The following is a 16,954-nucleotide window of genomic DNA, read 5'->3' as shown; positions in this document are numbered from 1 at the left end:
TCTTCGTGTCTGAATTAGATAAATTTTGTTTATTTTCCTGAATCACACATAATTCAGGAAATTCCAAACTTCTCAAAGTTTCTCAAGTTCATATTAAGTATCTAGAAACATAAGACAAAAACACATAAACTCAACCTAGTAGAAATAACTTTCTCTTTTGTGAGAAAGGCTTTCTGGCAAGCTACGAAGAATTCTTCAAAGCAAACATGCTTTCCCACATACAGCAGAATTATTATACTTTGGTTGGGTTGTTCCTTTGTTGGAGTGTGATAACTTATGAAAGAATTAAGCGCTCTCAAAGAAGAGCAGTAAGAAGAAAGCCCACTAGCGAAGAAAGATCAATACATATCACACTCTCCCGTGAAGACAGCATGAGAAAGGAAGATAGAAAAACAAGCTTAGGCTCTAACCACCATCAACCTTTCTGATCATTGCACACTTCAATCTGTCCAATGTGTCAAAGCAAATGGATGTGTTCATCCTGCCTTACTTCTGAAGTTATGAAGGTAGTCTGCTTTTAAGCTATTATTTAAGGGTGAATGCTAATTTATTCCCTATCTAAAGAATCTAATTTACATCATGATTATTTTTTATGCTCTAAAGATAGATAATTGTTTTCACCTTTTCCCTGTCTTAACTCAGCTTTCTAACACCTTTTCTGGTTTGCATAGATGAGTTTGTCATTAAAAAATATTTTTCTAGGAAGTTATCTATCCAAATTGCAAGTTAATGTGTATAAAACGTGTTACTAATAGAACTTAGAGAATTGTTTTATCTATATTTGACTGTCATAAATTTTGTCAACATTTATTGACTGAGTGTAGACTATCCTAGACAAGTCGTAGGTGCCCTCTCTTTGGAGCAGCAGATTGCAGATGGTAGACACACACACACACACACACACACGCTTCCATTGAAAAAGTTAATCATAATTGTACAAAATTACTTTCCAGCATCAATTTCAATTCTCTGAAACTTTGAATTACCTATTCAACACTTTTCCTTTACAAACTGGTAATTAGGTAAAAAAAGAATATATATACAATGTGTCTTACTTTCTATTTTTAACATTTGTTGAAAAACACAGCCAAACTCATTACTTTAGATGAAAGGAAAATGTCTATGCCATTGTTTATTTGTGAAAGAACTCGAAACCTCCATTTAAATTCAAAAGATATTAGCGACATAAAATGAAGTTTCATTCATTAGATTCACCTTTCTTTCTCCAATTGTATTGCAATCTATTTAGGACCATCTCTGTACTTTTTGTTTTCTTATTACTGGCATGAAGCCATTTTTCATGGAATATAATTCTCCATAGTATTTGTTTTGAGAGAATGAGTAGCGTGTGTTCCTGAGATTTAATAGGAGCAGTTTTCACATGTTTTGGGTGCATTGTATCATAATATTAAGAGCATAAACTCTGGAGTAAAAATGTCAGAGTTTGAACTTTGGCTCTAATACTTAACAGCTATGTAATTTTGGGTAATATATGTAATGTCTCTGGGCTTCTATTTCCTTATATATAAAATGGATAAAATAATAAAACTTAGATCAAAGTACTTTTAAGAGGATTAAATGGGTTCATTTGTATAAATCACATAAAAAAGTGCGTAGCACATAGTAAGTTCTCAATAATTTTGAGTTGTATTTTTATTATTTATACATTACTTATATTTTTATTAAGTATTATATTCCTTTATGTTTACATTGGCAGCTGTAAACAGTATTTAGAGAGTTAACTCTCTACTTGGGAAAATATGTCGATGAACAAGAGATGCAATGTAGGATACTGAGTGTGGACTCATAACAGACAAAAATAAAAGAAAAAAATAAGCTAAACAAAATCTGAGGAAGAAATAAATGGAAATCAAGAGAAGTGGAGTGGAGAAGAGTGGAGGTGAGAAGGGAGAAATGCAAAAACATACATGGTGGAAGATCGTGTAGCATAGCAAGGGAATCTTGTACAAGATGGCAGAAATAGCAGTGAGACAGTGATGCTTAATATACATTAATTGTTATTACAGAGTTGTGCTGCAAAGATTAAAGTCTTGAAAACACAGGTACACTTTGTTCTGTTATGAGACCCACAGAGTGCATGAATGCTGGCTGACTTTGTGCTTGCGCCAAAAAAAAAAAAAAAGTTGCGGCCAGAAAACAGTAATAACACTTCATTTTTATATCACTTCAAAATTTCCAACATGTTTTCAAGTGCACCCATTGCCAGTCATTGACCAGGCATTTCATGCTTGCAGAAGCACACACAATAAGGTTCGCTTATGTATAGCTTGCATTTTAGAATCTCCAAAGCACTTCTACCAGACCATCTCATCTAATCCTAAAAATCATGCTCTGGAGGAGGCAGGGCAGAGTTTGTTCTCATTTTACAAACGAGAAGTCCCAGAGAGGTATGTGACTTTCTCGAAGGCAAGGTAAGTTATTAGTAGAACTGGGACTAGCCTCAGAAACCTAGGTTTCTGAACTCCTAATTGAGGTCTCTTTTCTTTTGATGGTATCCATACTAGAGATAGTATGCGAGATGACTTTAGGTGGCATGTAACCTTGGCTCCTTTGACATCCCAGACCCCATTCAATAAGCTGTCTGTTCATCATGTACACTAACCCAGCAGCATGCTGAAAGGCACCACTGGATAGACTTGGCAGCCTTCTGGGTTTCACAAGTAGTGAGACATCCTTACCTAAAACTGCAGCTGTGAATAGTGTCACAGATGTTTGTGGATCATCAAATATGGAACAGCAGGTGACACCACTTTTACATATGGCAGAAGTACGAAAGTTCTTCTTAAAATAAGTGTACTTAACAAAAAGAATGAGTAGATTTTAAATAAAATATTAAATATAGTTCAGAAATTATACATGGAAAAATCATAAAAGTGTTATTATAACAACTATGATTTAGAAAACACCATTCTATTTCATATTGCTTTTGGATTAGGGTCCCTGATTTAAGTTTCCCCAGCTTGTAAATTACTCTAGAATTAATTCCTGTAAACTGTGTTATTATATTTCAATTAGTTTATTGGGTGGGTTTATTTAACAGTTATGTTACATTTGAGGATTCATTTTTCAATCATCAGCTTCAGGATAAACCCTGGTGGGAAGAAATGCCAGTTACTAGGAATAAAATAAGATGGTCTCTAGATGCTTACATCTAGTACTTACAGATTTTGGCCTAGAATCAATTCCAGTGGGTGCAGTGAATATTCCCCACACAACCACAAATTTGATGTCTGTATTATTACATCCATCACATTCTCATCTTTGCGGCTCATGGAAATGTGTGCACAATAAAAGAACAATCCTCTTACCTTTTATACATATTTAATACCTGAATGTATAGTTTTACAGATAACACTGCTTGTATGGTACAATATTGGTCAAACAGCAAATAATTCTGAGCTCCATGAACAAGTTCATCCCCAACTTCCCGTTTTTTTACAACACAAGTGTAACACCAAGATTGTACTTAAGGTGACTTTGATTCCCACATCTAATATGAATATCTACCTACATTCTTTCTCAAAATATAGCTTTCTCCAGGCTGGGATGCTTTGTGATTGCAAAGATGCCTTTTAGCTCAAGTGCATTTGGGGGTAGAGGGGAGAATCAATAAAATTCTCTAGGGCATATCCCATGACATAATGGAATTCAATTTCCGACTTAATTAAGCTTGGAGGCAGGGGTCTGAAGTTTTTACTGCTTTAGGTTTGTTGTTTACTAGTTTGCAGATCTTTGAGATCTATGCTAGAAAATAATTGCAGGAAAAACAGGAGGAATGCCATATCATTCCAAAAAAAGAATTTAGCAAGGCTGATAGGGTGGCATGTCTTAAAAAAGAGTTGTAAAAATAGTTTGTGTATAGCTTTGCTTCTGGGTTCAAGAATAAAACTCTCTTTACTCTACATAATATAAAGACAATTCAGAGAAAGGAAGGCCAGCAGAGACCAAAGCAAAAATCAAGAGCTTTGAAATAAGAAAGCCCTGGGCTCACATCTTTATTGGAATTTTGATTTCTCCTATGACTCTTATTCTCTTTTCATTAAATAGCTCTTGAGCAAGATGAGCTATAGTGCTGCTTACTCGGATCATTCTGTGGCATTTTTTCTATTCTCCTATTAAGGATAGTACAGATCTGAAACACTCTAGGTTTTATGTAAGGGGTTCAGTTCCAGTTTCTTCTGTCTTCACATGCTAGAAGAATCATCTTTTGTGTCCTTAAAAATATTAGAACTCTAGTGTCCCAAACCTAGAACAGGATGCAACTCCCCCAGAAGTGGCCAGAATATAAATGTATTTAATCCTTCTGGCTTAGATGTTTCACTTTTTTTTTCTTTTGAGCTAATGTATGTAATTAAAATGTCTTTATTTAAATATTTTATCTTTCTTCTATTCATGATTTTTTAATGTGTTTGTGGTAAGAAGCTGAATATCTAGCGAGCTTAGTTTGCCTTACTGTCAGGCATCCCCTGTTAGCGACATTTTGAGACCTCTGGAGTCATGGTTGTACATCTCTGTTTTTATAATTTTATTGCTGTCTGTTTTGTGGTAAGCCTAAAATATTCAGTTTCTTGGGGAATGTGTGTAGAAAAGTGGAATCTCTCTGGTTTTAAGGGAATGAATTCATTGGTAGGAAAAGAAATTAAGGCAGTATTTGGACCCGATTGTTTAAGAAATCACTAAATATTTTTGCCTATATATTAAAGAACAATGAGCCTAAGAAATTTATTATAGAATATTAATAAGAAAATTATGTGTTTCTTAAAGTAAGTATCTTCCGGTATAACGAATGATAATTCAAAAAATACATTCTAAAGATGAAGGGTATTTTTAAAATTTTTATAAATAATTCAATTTTTGGAAAAATCTATTTTATGATGGAAAACATGGACTAGAAAATGCAAAATCAAAAATATGCATATTTCTGGCCAGGTGTGGTGGCTCATGCCTGTAATCCCAACACTTTGGAAGGCTGAGGCGGAAGGATCACTTGAGGTCAGGAGTTCGAGACCAGCCTGGCCAACATGGTGAAACCCCGTCTCTACTGAAAACACAAAAATTAGCTGGGCATGGAGGTGCACACTTGGAATCCCAGCTACTTGGGAGGCTGAGGCAGGAGAATTGCTTGAACTCAGGAGGCAGAGGTTGCAGTGAGCTGAGATCACACCACTGCACTGCAGCCTAGGTGACAGAGTGAGACTGCGTCTCAAAAAAAAAAGCATATTTCTAATAACGTTATTGAAATAATTTTGGTATTACATTATATAATCTATTTAAAATTTAACAATTTTTTTCAGGAAAATGTCATTTAACACTATAGAAATATCAAATAAGCCTTTCTTTAAACAGAACATTAGCCTCATAGCATATTTTTAGCTATATTCTCCTTGATTTTCTTCTGAGTAGATTCACTCTTATCTGTGTTTGATGCACGCCAATAACATCTGGTTGGGTTGAAAATTGAAAATCACTTCTGTTTATAATATCTAAAATAATTAGTGAGGCTGATTTAATAACAAATTGACTAATCATTTTGACACTCATAGGAATAACTATTTCTGCTGGATCAATACATTGTATTAACTACCTTTGAGACTCAGCTCTCATTTTCTTAGTAATAATAGAGTTTAATAGAGTGAAATCTTTATATTTTATTTTTCACTGAAATTTCACAAATTATAGAAGCTGTTCTTTGCATAACAAATGGCATTGTAATGATCCGATTATCTAAATGCAGCCATCCTCGGGTATATGCAGGGAATTGATTCCAGGGCGCTGGCCTGAGTATACCAAAATACAAGCATACTCAAGTCTTGCAGTTAGCCCCATGGAACCAAAGTATAAGAAAAGTCAGCCTTCCACATAGGTAAGTTCCATATCCCACAAATACTGTATTTTTGATCTGTGTTTGGTTGAAAAACATCGTGTATAACTGAAACCGTGCAGTCCAAACCCATGGTGTTCAAGGGTCAGCTGTAGTATCATAGGTTTAGGGAATTAGATTTGTACATTCACCACAAGCCTGTGGCATCATTTAACGTGTAAGTCTGCAATTATCCTCTGAATTTTGAATGTATAGATGTTTGTTGAGGCTTTCAAGTCTACGTTGACATTTCTTTGCTCCAGGTTGTGTGCACTGATCAAATAATTGAAAATATTTTTAAATATTCGTAACATTTTAGATTACAAAAACTTGACTTCAGAGTAACATGTATTATTTAAAAATAAGACACTAGTTAATACATCCACCATCTCACATATTTAACCTTTTTTGTGATGGGTACATTTAAAATCTACTTTTTTTGACAATTTTGAAATACACAATACATATTACTAACTATAATTCCCGTGCTGTGCAATAGATTACTAAAATGTATTCCTCCTGTCAAACTGAAACTTTGTACCCTTTGATCAAAATCTCCCCTTTCCCCACCCTACCCACTCAGTCTTTGGTAACCTAACATTCTACTCCCTACTTCCATGGTTTGACTTTTTTAGATTTTACATATAAATGAGATCAATATTCCACAATGTAAACATATATGAAAACATCATACTGCACCCCATTATAGATATAATTACTTGTCAATTAAAAATTAAATTAAAAATAACACACTAACTGTGACTTGCATAGTAATCATTAGCAATGGAGAATTTTACGTTCAACTAACGAGAGATACATGTGCCTGTCAAAACTTTTTTAGCGTGTTGGCAGCTGGTGGTGTCTTGGTTATGATTGTGTTTTCCTGGTAATGTCAATTGGTTGTGCCACTGCAATTATATTTCCTTGCTTTATTTGTGACCAGTGGTGTGCATTTGGGAAGCACAGCTGGTGTTTTAGTTAGTGACCATGAAAGGGTGTTTGTTTTTTTAAGAAGCTAACTAGCTCTTAAGGCAATTTTATCCTATTGTAGGGATCTCATAAACAACACATTCACCAACTAAAACAACAAACACGTGAATAATCCCCATGCCCTGTTAATGATGGAAGATAGAGGTTAAAATTTCTGTTTTTAGCATTTCTATTTGCCCTATGCAGAAGTGGAAATGTAAAGGAAGCAACATGGAAATTTATATGTTTGGCTGTGTCATTGATGGTTACCTTATTCAGTTTTATTTGAATTTGTGCTCGTATAAAATGGGGATCTCATTTAGAAGATGAAGTAATGTCATTTAAGTGTTAAGATTTTGACTGTCTTATCCATGCTTTTAGTTAGAACTTGTGTGTGGCAGGTGTTTTTTTTTTGTTTTGTTTTTTGAGACAGTGTCTCGCTCTGTCACCCAAGCTGGAGTGCAATGGCCTGATCTCGGCTCACTGCAACCTTCGCCTCCCGGATTCAAGCGATTCTCCTGCCTCCACCTCCTGAGTAGCTGAGACTACAGGCACGTGCCACCATGCTTGGCTAATTTTTGTATTTTTAATAGAAATGGGGTTTCACCATTTTGGTCAGGCTGGTCTTGAACCCCTAACCCTGTATTCCGCCCACCTCGGCCTCCCAAAGTGCTGGGATTGCAGGCGTGAACCACCGCACCAGGCCACAGGTGTTTTATAGAGTGGTTTTCCCAAGGCAAAAGCAGTCAGGTTCAAAACAAAACAAAACAAACAAAAAAACCCAACAAGTTAAAGGACCAAGGAATTCACCCCTGAAGCCAGATTTCTGTACCAGAAGGTAGCCCACAAGAAGCCATGTTCAAATGGGAAACAATGGGAGAAAATGCTTAAAGTTAGAAATGGACCAGGGGAAAATTAAGAATAACTCAAAAGCCAAAGTTTTAATTCAGAACCGATTGATTTTGGGGGAGGTGGTGGCTGGTGGTAGAAGGGGCATAATTTGAGCCAAAAGTATTAGTGGAAAACAATCATTTACTTCAAAATATTAAGTATTCAATAAATAAAATGATATTAGACTTCAAACTAAAAAGCTCAAGATATGACCTTCTGCTCTTCCATTTTTAAAAATGACACTAGACCATTTTCAAGAGCTGTTTGTACCTGAATGTCTTTAATTCTAAAAATTGTAATAATAATTGCCTTAATATTGTGAGAACAAGCTGGTGTATTAGGCTTTTTCACATTGCTATAAAAACTACCTGAGACTGGGTAATTTATAAAGAAAAGAGGTTTAATTGACTCACCGTTCTGCAAGCTTAACAGGAATCATGACTGGGAGGCCTCAGGAAACTTACAATCATGGTGAAAGGCGAAGGAGAAGCAAGCACATCTTACTATGGTAGAGAAGGAGAAAGAGAGTGCGAAGGGGGAAGTGCCACACACTTTCAAACGACCAGATCTCATGAGAACTCACTCACGATCACAAGAACAGTGATGGGGAAATCCGCCTCCATGATTCAATCACCTTTCACCATGCCCTCCCCCAACACATGGGGATTACAATTCAAGGTGAGATTTGTGTGGGGACACACAGCCAAACCATATCAACTGGAAAATATACTTATTCTATAATGGTGCTCAGTAAATTACTTTGTCATATTTCGATTTCTCAAATGGATTGGGTATTTACATATAACCATAAATTTATTAAACTGATATATTAGTTTCATCAATTATTGAAGCAATATTTTCTTGTAACATAATGAGACTAGAATTTGACCCCAGTTATATTGACTCTTCCATCATTGCATTAGTTTTAGACAGTGATTCTTAACCTTGAGGAACAGTAGAATTACTATATGAGCTTTTAAAAAATGTCCATGCCCAGCTTCTATTCCAGAACAATGAACTCAGGTTTGGGAATAAGACCCAGGCACCAGCATCTTAAAAATTCCTCCAGGTTTTCAATATACAATAAGAGTTAACAATTACATTTAGGGAAACTAACCTGTAAACAAGTTGATAATATACTTGTGTTTGCTGGGCTAGTATACCATAGTTTTCTCATTAATGTCTTATTCTAAGAAACTGTCTATTGAAGGATGAGAATCAGGATAAGAAAGTCCAATCCCTTGAAATGCACTTTGGAAAATGTTATGCAAATCTCATGTTGCCAAACCTCAAGAGGCATCCAAGATTGGCAAATTCTTCTGATATAAATTGAAACTTCATTATTTTCTCCTTCTTGGAAAAGGAGTTTGGAAAGTATCCATGTAGCATGTAGTCTACCACAAAACTCTAGCAATAATTCAGTCACTTTATTAAAAGAAAAATACTTCAGCTACACACATTTTTCTATAGACATGATATTTTTAGAATTTTCTTTTGGCAAATATAATACGGCATCAACGTATAACCACCTTCTACTTTCATCCCATACAGAATTCAAATAGATCCATTTTCTCTTTATCTTTTAATGCAGGCAGTGTGGGATGAAGGACAAGACTGCCTACAAATTATGAGCATTGTGTGCATATGCCATTGCTTAAGTACCAGAAGACTTGTTCCAGGCCTGGAATACCAGCTGAGGCTAAACAATGGGCAAGACACCAATAAATCCCCAGACAATTTGGAGCAATCCAACCTTTCTGCATAAATCACTGAGTGAAAGCTGTATGCAAGGTTTGATAAAACAAACAAAAAACAAGCTGGAAAAATGACTGAGGTGCAATATACCCAGGGTATATTGCAATTGTGTTTTGGGGTAAGAGATCAAGGTATGAAAAAATGAGATTCTTTCTCCATAAACTCTTTCTCTGCCATCAGAGAAATGCAAATCAAAACCACAATGAGATACCATCTCACACCAGTTAGAATGGCCATCATTAAAAAGTCAGGAAACAACAGGTGCTGGAGAGGATGTGGAGAAATAGGAACACTTTTACACTGTTGGTGGGACTGTAAACTAGTTCAACCATTGTGGAAGTCAGTGTGGCGATTCCTCTAGGGCATAGTTACTTAATGTCTGGTCTGTAGATGAGTGGTGGTCCATGAATCATTTGTTGCCAACCTGAGATAAATACAGAAATTAAAGGCAAACATTTAGAAACCATATAGCCAGGGCAATCAGGCAGGAGAAGGAAATAAAGGGTATTCAATTAGGAAAACAGGAAGTCAAATTGTCCCTCTCTGCAGATGACATGATTGTATACCTAGAAAACCCCATTGTCTCAGCCCAAAATCTCCCTAAGCTGATTAGCAACTTCAGCAAAGTCTCAGGATACAAAATCAATGTACAAAAATCACAAGCATTCTTGTACACCAATCACAGACAAACAGAGAGCCAAATCATGAGTGAACTCCCATTCACAATTGCTTCAGGGAGAATAAAATACCTAGGAATCCAACTTACAAGGGATGTGAAGGACCTCTTCAAGAAGAACTACAAACCACTGCTCAATAAAATCAAAGAGGATACAAACAAGTGGAAGAACATTCCATGCTCATGGGTTGGAAGAATCAATATCGTGAAAATGGCCATACTGCCCAAGGTAATTTATAGATTCAATGCCATCCCCATCAAGCTACCAATGACTTTCTTCACAGAATTGGAAAAACTACTTTAAAGTTCATATGGAACCAAAAAAGAGCCCGCATCGCCAAGTCAATCCTAAGCCAAAAGAACAAAGCTGGAGGCATCACTCTACCTGACTTCAAACTATACTACAAGGGTACAGTAACCAAAACAGCATGGTACTGGTACCACAATAGAGACATAGATCAATGGAACAGAGCAGAGCCCTCAGAAATAATGCCGCATATCTACAACTATCTAATCTTTGACAAACCTGACAAAAACAAGAAATGGGGAAAGGATTCCCTCTTTAATAAATGGTGCTGGGAAAACTGGCTAGCCATATGTAGAAAGCTGAAACTGGATCCCTTCCTTACACCTTATACAAAAATTAATTCAAGATGGATTAAAGACTTACTTGTTAGACCTAAAACCATAAAAACCCTAGAAGAAAACCTAGGCAATACCATTCAGGACATAGGCATGGGCAAGGACTTCATGTCTAAAACACAAAAAGCAATGGCAACAAAAGCCAAAATTGACAAATGGGATCTAATTAAACTAAAGAGCTTCTGCACAGCAAAAGAAACTACCATCAGAGTGAACAGGCAACATATAAAATGGGAGAAAATTTTCGCAATCTACTCACCTGACAAAGGGCTAATAACCAGAATCTACAATGAATTCAAACAAATTTACAAGAAAAAAACAAACAACCCCATCAAAAAGTGGACAAAGGACATGAACAGACACTTCTCAAAAGAAGACATTTATGCAGCCAAAAAACACATGAAAAAAATGCTCATCATCACTGGCCATCAGAGAAATGCAAATCAAAACCACAATGAGATACCATCTCACACCAGTTAGAATGGCCATCATTAAAAAGTCAGGAAACAACAGGTGCTGGAGAGGATGTGGAGAAATAGGAACACTTTTACACTGTTGGTGGGACTGTAAACTAGTTCAACCATTGTGGAAGTCAGTGTGACGATTCCTCAGGGATCTAGAACTAGAAATACCATTTGACCCAGCCATCCCATTACTGGGTATATACCCAAAGGACTATAAATCATGCTGCTATAAAGACACATGCACACGTTGTTTATTGCGGCACTATTCACAATAGCAAAGACTTGGAACCAACCCAAATGTCCAACAACAATAGATTGGATTAAGAAAATGTGGCACATATACACCGTGGAATACTATGCAGCCATAAAAAATGATGAGTTCATGTCCTTTGTAGGCACATGGATGAAACTGGAAACCATCATTCTCAGTAAACTATCGCAGGGACAAAAAACCAAACACCGCATGTTCTCACTCATAGGTGGGAATTGAACAATGAGAACTCATGGACACAGGAAGGGGAACATCACACTCCGGGGACTGTGGTGGGGTGGGGGAAGGGGGGAGGGACAGCAGTAGGAGATACACCTAATGCTAAAAGACGAGTTAATGGGTGCAGTAAACCAACATGGCACATGGATACATATGTAACAAACCTGCACATTGTGCACATGTACCCTAAAACCTAAAGTATAATAATAAAAAAAAAAATAAAATAAATTATAGTTCAGTAAAAAAAAAAGAAACCATATAGCAAGATGATGTAGTAATTTTGTAACTGTTGAATCTCATAAAAAGTTGGACTTGTATTTTTATGTCTTTTTTCATTTCATTTTTCTTGTAATTTCTTATGTTTTGCAAAAAATCTCAGTCAATGACATGTTAAAAATAAAAAATAGAATGGCTCCTTCACCACGGAGTTCTACTCTAGTTTACCTCAATAAGCAATTTTGTAAAAGCTAGTGCTTAAATTACAAAGATAGAAAGATGGTGAAATGAAATTTGTAAAAGCTAGTGCTTAAATTACAAAAGATAGAAAGATGGTGAAATGAAAGCTAGATAACAATTATGTAAATTACACTGCCTCGGTCCTTAGCAGGACACATATAGCCTTTCCGGTCTAGTCCCTCCTTGCCTGTCTTCGTATCTTCACCTTCTGCCCTTACTTCCAATACACATGAAATTCAAACCACAATCACCTACAAACAGATTTTAGTTGTTTATACACACTTTGTCTTCCTTAAAAAACATTTTAAATAACAACTTATACAGAAATTCAAAGTTCACCAAATTTGAAGGAGAAATTTAAAAGATTCAAGTGACCGCAAAGTAAAAATATACCAATCTCTCAAAAAAAATTATTTTACCTGACAGTTACACCAGAAAGAAATTTCTCCCCTAGAAACCTGTAGAGATAATATGATAGTATAATAGATGAACATTTTGTAATGTGACAAATATAGCAATTTGAATAAATGGCTACAAATCCTTTGATATTCCTGATATAGAAATAGGGTTTATGAGATCTCTCCTTCAACTGGAAGTGTTCCAACAAATAGAATATGGGGAAAGTAACACTCTATGACATTTGAGGCTACTTCAGGAAAGACTATGCAGCTTCCATCTGGTTCTCCTGGAACTCTTGTTGTTTGGGGTGTTTCCTCTAAGGGCACTCCCTCTTGGAATCCAGCCTCCATGCTGGGAGATGCTCAGACAACTTAGAGGATTTCTGTGTAGGTGCTCTGGTTGAACCCAGCCTTCAAATTATCTCAGCCTAGGTGCCACACATGTGAGTGAAGGAGCTTCCAGATGATTTCAGTCTCCAGGTATTGAAGCTACCTCTATCCATTTGAGTCACTCCCAGTGTTCTAATCTTCCTAGGGGAGTATCCAGATACCATGAAGTTGAGGTAAGTCCTCTCTACTCTTCTTTGTTCAAATTTCTAACCCACATAATTCATAAGCATAATTCATATGGTCTGGGTTTTTGTCCCCACCGAAAACTCATGTCAAATAGTAATCCCCAATGTTGAAGGTGGGGCCTGGTGGGAGGTAACTGAATCATGGAGGTGGTCCATGAATGGTTTAGCGCCATCCTCTTGCTGCTGTTCTCATGACAGTGAGTGAGTGGGATTGTGAGATCTGGTTATTGGAATGTATGTGGCGCCTCCCCGCTCTCTCTCTTGCTTCTGTTCCTGCCATGTGATGTGCCTGCTGTTTTTCCTTCTGCCATGATTGGAAGCTTCCTGAAGCCAAAACCATCATGCTTCTGTACAGCCTGCAGAACTGTGAGCCAATTAAACCTCTTTCCTTTATAAATTACCCAGTCTCAGGTATTTCTTTATAGCAATGTAAGAATGGACTAATCCAATTATCAAATGGTTGTTGTTTCATGCCTTTAAGTTTGGGATGAATTGTCTTGCAACAACAGATAACCCAAATAGTGATGATACTTTCGCAACATCCTTATACATAGAGATGGTGATCAATGTTTCTCCTTATTCAACCTCTCAGTAGGTGTTGCGCCAATGTGAAACAAAGAACAATCAGAGTTGATGAAAGTTTATTAATGGAGAGGTCCTATTTCTTGAAGAAAACGTTTCTTTTCACAACTCTATTCCTTTGTAAATACAATCCTTCTGCCTAGAGTGCCCACAACCCTGCTCCACCTCCCCTCCATTTCCGGATATCTGAACTTTCAAAGTTCACCTTAGATGTTTCTTCTTCTATATTGCCCCTTGACAATTCCACCCTACCCTGGGGAGAATTAGGGACTCCCTCCTGTCTGCCCCAGAACATTCTGTATTGCAGTACTCATAATATTACAGAGTTTATACAACCGACCTACTGCGTCCCCAACTAGGCTGAGGAGTCCTTGAGGGTGATAATAGCCCTTTTCTTGTATGACTTGTTTTATCAGGATACGTGGTATATAACTGGAACTCAAGAAATGCATGTTGTATTCACTGAACATAAACTGTGTTAGGTGGACATTCTGCCCTATGTTCTGATTCCTGGATTATACACAAGCCAGCAGTGTCCTACACCACCAAACAAAGAATTAGAAACCTTGATAAAAAGACCAGTAAACACAGACTTACACACACAGAACCTATTTAGTTAACAATCTTTTGCCATAAGTCTCTTGAGAAGTTACCCTTTTCCAAACAACTTCTTTTAAAATACACACACACACACACACACACAGATAGATAGATACTCTAAAACATATAAAGTAAATAAGCATGATATTTTGACACTGCAGCTTTTGGGAAAATATGCTATTTTTATTCTAACAGTTCTTAGTCATCAGTTCTTAATCATCGAATATCAGAACAAATTTGAACTGAGTGCCATGTTTGGATAAACTAAACGTATTTCATTTTGTCTAAGTACGACTAGAGAGAGGGATGATGAGGTAACATCTTTTGTAATTTTTCTGTCTCTGTGTACTAAATAAATTTTCACATCTTTCCAAGTGCTCTCATCTTCAGCTATTATTTTGACTGAAATTGTCTTCTCTGCTATAACTTTAAATGTTAAGTGTGCTGTAAGTGCAAGTTAACCATGATCCTCCAAATGGTTGAAACATTAATAAACAAAATTGTTCAGAGAGCAAAATACACCTTACAAAGAACAACTGCCTTTAACACTCCCCCACCAACCAGCACTCACCATCACATAAACCTTCATGTCATTACATTTTATGAACAAACTCTATTTTATTTTCAATTTGATGTTCATTACTTATATAATGTCATGATAAATGAAAAATATTTCTATTGTTCCATTAAAATATTTTCCTATCTGTAAAAATGCTTTGGGTATCTTGGGTTGGGATAAAATGCTTCCTAAGTTTTTAAATTCAAATTCATAAAAATGCTTTTTCACATAATGGCATTTTACTTTGTGGGAGGATTTTTAGGGACAAATTGAGATTACCAAGTGAAGAAAAAGTCCGTTATGAAAGTGTCACTGACAAACTCTGGAATTACTGATGTGCAGGGAAGGAAAGGGAGAAGCAGGGAGACGGACTCATTAGGAGGCTTCTTCCATTATCCAGAGAAGAGACAGTGATGGTTTGGATGAAGGTGGTAGCAGTGGCGGTGGTGAGTAGTGGTCAGATTCTGGATATAGTTTGAATATAGCACCACCAAGTTTTGCTGTTGGGCCAGATATGGACACACACCAGTGTGTGAGAAAAATAAGAGTCAAAAATAACTTCAAATCCAGAGATATCTAAAGCTTACCTCATACCATACAAAAGGTAAATTTGAGTTAGAACTAGGATCACAGAGTTTTTTGACATCCATCCTGGAGTTCTATCCACTCTGTTTTGCTGCTTCAAAGGAGATCATCTGACATTTGAAGTCTCAATAGCCACTTTGTGACAAGAGAGCTGGAAACTTTTTTAGTTACTGCAAAAAGAAGGTCTTTATTGGGATTTTTTATTTGGAGAACTTAAAATATCTATTCTGGAACATTGAGGACCTGCAGCTGCTTTGAGGATTTACTCTAAAGCATTCTAAATCTTTAACCAGTTATTACTGAGGTCAGAGGGAGAAAGAACATTATTTTGATGTCCTTGCAGATTTTCTGGTTGACTCAAAATAACTCCACATGGCATGATGGAAAGAACATTCAACTAGGAAGCAAACTGGCTTTTGGTTTTCAGTAATATCACCAATTGGATAAGTCATAAACTCTCTAAGATTCAAATTTCTCATCTCTAAAGTAAGGAGAGTGGATAAGTAGGATTTTTCAACCTACAGTTGATATAAATCTTGCAGAACATTCCAAGCCATCCCTGATAGCTGCCTTCTTCAGTTTCTGGGCTTAAAGGAGTATCTCAGTCACCTTGTCCTCCTGGTAAACTCAACGTTCTGAAGACATAAGAGGAAATTCCTGTTGTTCATAAAAAACAAAGAAACCTTTAAAATCAATGGTCCTCCAAGTTCTTCTGGCTCTCAAACTTTGATTTGATATTGCTAAATCACTGCTTTTATGTATTAAGATACTTTCTGAAGTAGAAGACGTATGGATTATAATTTTTTAAAAACATTTTAAAATAGGAAAACTAGTATTTGTGAGCTTATTCTATGTATCAGGCAATAGAATAGATATGTTAATAATGTCATTATATTCTTACAATAAGTAGGTTTTATTATCTCCCGTTTTACAGTATGGACATCAAGGCTTAAAGAGGTTAAGTCATTTGTCTAAGACCATACAATGGTGGAGCTGGAGTTCAAACACAAGCTCTTTTTGCTCCAAAGCCTTTGGTATGACACCAAACTGTTACCAATAACAATAGCAATTGTCATTGACACACTGTAAAATATTGAAAGAGAAAATGAGAAGAATTAACATTTACATGCTTTTATTATTCACAAAGTGCCTTCAGACTACAGGTAGATAGGCGGTAGGACATCTGGACTGTGAGTTAACTCTCAGGAGACAAGCAATTGCATTTACTATCCTGTTCTTTCCTTCAAGGCTCCTCCACCAGCAGTTTTTAAAGCCATACTCACCCTTCACCAAGGCATGGCAATGATTCCTTCCTAAAAGCCCCGATGTGTGACATTTTCCAGTATGAAACAACTGATTGAGTTGGAACAGGTTAATTTCATTAGTTTATAAAACTAAAAGAAAAAATGTAATTGTTTTGCTTTAAAAGGT

General features: G+C 36.3%; 1 long non-coding RNA gene across 1 annotated transcript; it reads right to left on the bottom strand.

Annotated features, from left to right (window-relative positions):
* Window positions 1–6,011: 6,011 nt before the first annotated feature.
* On the bottom strand, window positions 6,012–16,076 carry LOC115837267. The gene is made up of 4 exons (XR_004032320.1): window positions 15,526–16,076; window positions 9,869–9,920; window positions 8,155–8,244; window positions 6,012–6,154 (listed from the first exon to the last, which is right to left on the bottom strand). It is a non-coding gene; the product is annotated as an uncharacterized LOC115837267 (long non-coding RNA).
* Between the last annotated feature and the right edge of the window lie 878 nt (window positions 16,077–16,954).

Source organism: Nomascus leucogenys, chromosome 11 (genome assembly GCF_006542625.1).
Source record: "Nomascus leucogenys isolate Asia chromosome 11, Asia_NLE_v1, whole genome shotgun sequence".
Taxonomy (NCBI): Eukaryota; Metazoa; Chordata; class Mammalia; order Primates; family Hylobatidae; genus Nomascus; species Nomascus leucogenys.
The sequence above is the reverse complement of the archived record's forward strand: the minus strand, read 5'-3'. Positions and strand labels throughout refer to the sequence as shown.